The 6,145-nt window shown below is 41.5% G+C and overlaps 1 long non-coding RNA gene across 1 annotated transcript in view; it reads right to left on the bottom strand.

Moving 5' to 3' along the window:
- Nucleotides 1-1,752: 1,752 nt before the first annotated feature.
- LOC121068127 overlaps nt 1,753-6,145 on the bottom strand; it is a 60,541-nt gene continuing 56,148 nt past the window's right edge. The window contains exons 7-8 of the long non-coding RNA XR_005818636.1: nt 4,056-4,233; nt 1,753-1,872 (exon numbers count right to left, since the gene is read on the bottom strand). This is a non-coding gene — a long non-coding RNA (uncharacterized LOC121068127). The remainder of the gene's footprint in view (nt 1,873-4,055; nt 4,234-6,145) is intronic.

The following is a 6,145-nucleotide window of genomic DNA, read 5'->3' as shown; positions in this document are numbered from 1 at the left end:
CACAGCTGCTCTCATGTTGTTACGAAGGGAACTACATTTCACAGGGAGTTGTACTCTGAAAGAGCTGCTGGTCTGCCCTCCTGTTCCTGCCTGTCCTGCCGAAAAGGTGTTAGCACACCTCCCTCCTGCCACTGCCACTGCCTCAAGTCACAGCTTCTCTTTCTTCCTCCTTCGGTTGTGCTCACAAATGATTTCCACTCTTTCTCCTGAGAAATTCTCAGTATCTCATTCCAGGCACTTAAGAAAGGCTGAGAAATTCCTACAAAGACCAAATTTTCTAATAGGAGAATATCTTGTCGGCCAGCGACTGCTCTAGGAAACATACTTTGCAACTTGAAGATAAAATGAAACAAACAACAATTAAAACCAGGAAATTACAATTATTCCAGCTTTGTTAAATTTGAGAGCAAAACCTCCCGAGCATAAGACCTAAATAATTTAGTTCACAACATGCATAGCTGAAGGCTCTCCCCAGATCAGCTTTCCTGTGACTTAGCTGGGCTCAGGGGTCTGTTCTTAATTTACTCACTGAAGGCTGCACATTGGACTTTTCAAAGGACAGTGATTGCTTACAGTTCCCAATGACTTCAGCGCTGGCTGCAGGGCACCACAGGTCCTGCAGAAGCAGGTCACAGTGTTTTCTTTAACCCTCTCAAATCTATGCAATCATAGCCGAGAATGATCTTAAAACTGGTTGAGGGCTAATTAGAAGCGAAGCAGCAATCACAAGGAAACAGCTGCTGTAACCTTGACCATTCGGTGAGCTGCCTTTTATTTTAACTTGTGTTTCAGCCCCGGCACACACGGCATCTTATGGCTGCCATGTTCCGGAGCAATAAACACACTGCAAACCATTAAAGGAAAATAAAACTGTGCTGCTAAAAGGCAACCTTATTAAAAGCTTTATCTCTGTGGGCATAAATCTGAAGGTTTTAAAACCTCTTCACCCCCTTTCTCTCTCGTGCTCTCATCACCACCTTCCCTCAGAAGTGTTTGGAGCAACTTTTTACTTTGGCAGATGGTGACAGGACAAGGAACAATGGTTTTAAAGTAAAAGAGGTGAGATTTATATTAGACATTAAGAGGAAATTCTTTACTCAGAGAGTGGAGAGGCACTGGAACAGGTACCCAGAGAAGGGCTTTGGGCAGCCTGGTCTAGTGGGTGGCATCCCTGCCCATGACAGTGGGGTTAGAACCAGGTGATCTTTAAAGTCCCTTCCCACCCAAGACATTCTGTATTTCTATGATTCTCCCTGAGTCTTTGGCTCAGCTCAGTTTCCCCAGTCCCCCTTCCCATACTGAGGATCTTCTTTTTTCCCTCTCCTTTGGTATATCAGCTATAACTTTTGCAGCAGCCCTACACTTTTTTTCCCTTCTGTGAACTGAACAGGCTCAGATCAATCTCCTGGTGCCAGATGCGCTGTCTGAGCGATGTTTCATTGATAAATTCATAGCTGCATTAGCTGAAATGTGGTCAAAAGGTGTGGCAAGAGGTACCAAAGGCAGAGCAGAAGGCACATGAGGTTGTCTGGCTAGTGGTACAGCTAAGCTCTCTCATCTATGCCAAGGGCTCTTTTTTGATAAAAACTTGACAGTACTGTCAGATCTGCTGGAAGATGCTATTTCTAAGGCAGAACGTTTCCATTCGATGCAGCCATCCAAGGAAGGAGAGGGAGGAAAGCCAACTGAAATTCTTTTTTTCATGAGGAAGGAAATGAATTTGCAATTTCTTATTTACCACTAAATTCCTTACCATGAACTGTAAGTGTAGAATCTGCAGCCTCAACGCTGCTAGGACCTAGCAGTCAAACTGGAGCTCCCTTGTGGGTCCTTTTGGAGGATCAAACCCTCAGGACAGGGCCACTGGGTCATCTGGTGGGAGAGATCTGATTTATAAAACCCATATTTCTCACATGCAGTGTAAAACAAAGAGTTCCATCCCAAAGCTGCAGCTCTGGTGGGAGGAGTAGCTTCCTGTGGGAGTTCTCTGAAATTTGCAGGCTGAATTGAGCCATTTATCTGCCCGTCACTCTGTGTCCTGTGCTTTAATGGACATGCTTCATATTTTGTTCTGCTGTTGTCCTCAGCTGCTGTCAACAGCAAAGCATTATTGATGTTCTCAGGAGAGACAGGCTGTGAGTGCTTTGACCATGAGTGCAACTAAGGACAAAAAAGGGCTCACAGGCCAATAGTCCATTATTCTGTATACCACAAAGAAGTATGAGAACAGGTACCCTGTGATACTTTTACCATCCTCCAGTAAATTCTTGGCTGAGTTACGCCTTAGGTATATCATGTCACCAATGAAAGGTGTTGAAAATGTGAAAACAGGTATTAGCACATCTTGAGGGCCTGATGGTGTTTCCAGTAGTAGTACCTCTGCGCTGTTTCAGTGTAGGCATAAGCACACACTCACATTGAGCTCAGCCTGTAATAACAGCAGAAACTAGGCATATCGAGGTTCCAGAGCACTAAGTTGAAGTGGAAAATAAATGATTTTCTACCAGGCCAACATCTGAATAACTATCAGCTCCAGTCCTCTCTTGTAATGTTTGTGTTTATTTTGAAGAGCAAAGTATCTTACATGTATTATGTGCCTGGCATCTTTAAACAGTACATATTTGCCTTCTGGCACGAGAAGGCACGGCTGCTGGTGCTGGAAAAAGGTCAATCCCTTGAGTGAATTTGGTCTGCTTGTTCCAAAGCTGCACCTAAGCCAGACCCCACAAGATAGTGAACACCTGCAGCTCTTACTGACCTCTCCTTTGTTAACAAAACTGTGCTGCTCATGGTGCAGAGCTTCAGCGTTACTCACACCTTTGCTAAAGCCTTTATGATGTCTGGTTAGTTGCAGCCTACTTGAAATCTGATCATGGTACATACTGGAGAAAGTGTTCACTGTTGATTGCTGATTCTGTCTCCTTTGGTCATTTATCTTCCAGGTGTCATTTTTCCAAAATTAAGTAGGAATGCCTTCGAGTTACACATATGAGCCACTTCTGTGTATTCACAAACTCAATGGTGTGCCAGTACATCACCTACTGAATATGCCCCATTTCTTTCAGTTAACTCATACCCTACTCCGAATTTAACCTATTGAGTACAAATAATCATCTAGATCAAGAATATGCGGGGCCTTCAGATAGCGTAAATCGGCTGCAAAAGACTGAAGAGATTTTCATATGCACCTACCCATGAATTGTTGCTGTTTGTAGTAGATATCCTGTCTGCAGGCTGACTACTCTGACGAGGCTCCCTTAATAAGATGCAGCCTACGCCAGCATCTGCTATCCTGACAGGCAGCAAGACTTTGATCGCCAAGGATCTGGTAGCTGGTGTCCCTGTCTACAGCTCCTCAGGCAGTCTGCAAACAAATGTTTGAACCATAACAAGCAATTAGGCACCAGCATGACTCTGTTAACTACCAGCAGTGAGGCACGCCTGTCTTGCTGTGTTGCTGACTGCTATGCTTTCAGGGTAGTTGATCCGCAGACAGGAACACACAGGTTTTGTGTGTGTTAATAAAAGCTAATAAATGATAATAAGCAACCAAATAAAAGAAAGATTATATTGGCCTGCTCTGCAAATATCTAATTCCGTCCTGGAAAGTGTACCAGTTTCAACAGGAACTAATGTGAAGGCCAACACTCCAGAGCAGCCTACGGCCCTGCTGTTTTAAGGCAGTTTTCTGAATTTGCCTGTCTGTCCTGCCACCAGGCAGCTAGCAGGCAAATTTGCCTTGTATTTTCTCCACAAGGAAGAGACCTTACAATACTTTCTGGGAGTGTTCACCCATACTTGCCTCTTTAGTTACTTACTTCATACAGTTCTCCTCTGTCATCTAATTGAAGGGACAAAAATCCTTGCCTTAAAGGTACCTGTCGGCTGTGTAAGAGTTCTGTACTCATGGCACTCATTTTTCTCTTGGAACCTTAATCTTTTCATCTTTTGTTTTTATTTTCCTTCATCCACTGTTTCATTACTCTACCTTCTCTTCCTTTTCCAAATGTCATTCAGTCTTTTCCCTTACCCGTCTGCCCTCCCAAATGACTGACCTCTGGTTTGCAGAGAAGTTTGTAAGTTGGATCTGGCAGTTCCATACAAGGAGTTGCTTTCAGAAGCCTCTCACATTCACATTTCACTGTTTTCCCCAGGCTTTTTCTTTCTGATGACCAGCATCAATTCAGACAGGCAGGGTGTAAGTACAGTCAACCAGGGATCTAACTTGAGCTTCTGCAAAAGATTTTCATAGGCCTAAACTGTTTTAGAGAAGTTGTTTACAATGAACGTATTATTTACCTCTGAAATTTTAGACCTCTAGCAAAAACATAACATTTTTAACATTCTTGATTTTGCTTTAGTGAATTTCAGCCCTTCCAAACAGGTTCATAATGGACAGCTCTATTTCAACTGCTCCTGGAAACAGTTATCAGTGTGGTTTGTGAGCAGAAACCATCAGGTGAAAGCAGGAGCAAAATCACTCTCATAAGTAAGTAATGGGACCTGAGCCATTACAAAAAGTAATTGTACTCAGTCTTCTTGAATTTCTTTTCTTAGTGCGTACTGCCAATTAGTTTTCCTGTGGGGAAGGATTTAGGATGTGTTCTGTAATGACACTGAAAGTGAACATTAACAATTAATGCAATTCATTATCACACTATTTTAAAATGAGCGCAAATTATTTTTGATGGGTATCCAAACCCATCTGATTTGGAGTAACTAACAGCAACGTACCTCTTTGTGGTGCTTAGCATTTACTGAAATAAAAATGCACTGTTCTAAAATTTATGAGAATTGAATTCAATGTTTTAATGAACTTTCTAGATAGGGCAAATCTGGGGAGCAGGCAGTTTAGGCTGGGATTCTGACACTCTAAGTGGCATTCAGGAGAAATATGTTATTCCAAGACAGTTATTAGGGTCCATTAAGGCCATTTGAAGTACCAAAACAAAAGTGTGTAATTAGTATGAGTAAACACATAAAAATTTGGTATTATGCAGCATGTCTCAGTTATCAGAAGTCCTGTTGTTACTTTACTGAATCAAAAGCACTCACCAGCTCTGACCATCTATTTGCAACCTCACAATCAATTAGTATATCATTACTGGTTAATATAGGAGTTACAGGAAAGCAATCATAAGGAAAAATAAATGCAACCAGGAAATACATAATTATTGAAAGTCCCAAACTTGCTAATGGCTATTTCTAATTAAATATAAATGGATGAGAAATGTCTAGCTCTACTCCTTTTGTCGGATCACCACAGGGTAACGAAGTGATAGATCACTTCACACAAGCAAGCAGTCTTTCTGTAAGAAATAAGGCAGATGATCAATTAACCTATTTGCATTCTGCTAAAGGAAAGGGATCAAGATCAGTTTGAGACACTAGCTCAGAGATCTGAAGCTAAACTGTGGTCACAGTTTATACCTTTGCAAATCTAGCAGGACTTCCTGGAGCTGGGCAAAGAACCACATCAGAAAATCATCACACTAAGAAGGTGAATACCTCCTCTCTGTCAAGCTGAGTCATTAACATAATGAATTATACTGTCTGCACCTAGATGTTTTTGTAGATGTGAAGTTGAAAACACACAAATGGATATTTCTTCTTGCTAACCTGGAGCGATCCCCAGGGTTCAGAAGCTCCATGTGTGTTTTCAGAACCATTTTAAACTATAGAGTGTGTTGGTCACCAGGGACCAAGTTCTATTGAGAGCAGTATGTAGCAAAAGATAGTTCAGTAATACATATCAACTAAATACGACAAGGTGAGCACAGCTGGCTTTTTCCACACTATATAAAAATTGAAACTGAGTAAGCAAGCTGGTTATCTCATGGGAACAGACTTTAGTTAAATGTCTTGCATTTCACTGTCCTTGCTAACCAAAGTCAAAGCAATAATAGATGGAAAACAAACAAACAAACCCTGAAGCATTTATTCAATTCAGTAAAAGACAATCTTTCAAGTCTGGTTAGTGGTTCAAATTAATTCTTACTCAATACAAAAGCTTTGGGCATTTTGATTTTTTTTCTTCTCCAGTTTCCAAGTATTTCTCTTGAAGAAAAAAACTCCTCATACACAGTTTAGATTTATGCCTTTCACTCCATCTTTACAGTTTTTTCATCTGGTCTCAGCTGCTTTA

The sequence above is a fragment of the Cygnus olor genome, chromosome 3 (assembly GCF_009769625.2).
Source record: "Cygnus olor isolate bCygOlo1 chromosome 3, bCygOlo1.pri.v2, whole genome shotgun sequence".
In the NCBI taxonomy this organism is placed as follows: domain Eukaryota; kingdom Metazoa; phylum Chordata; class Aves; order Anseriformes; family Anatidae; genus Cygnus; species Cygnus olor.
The sequence above is the reverse complement of the archived record's forward strand: the minus strand, read 5'-3'. Positions and strand labels throughout refer to the sequence as shown.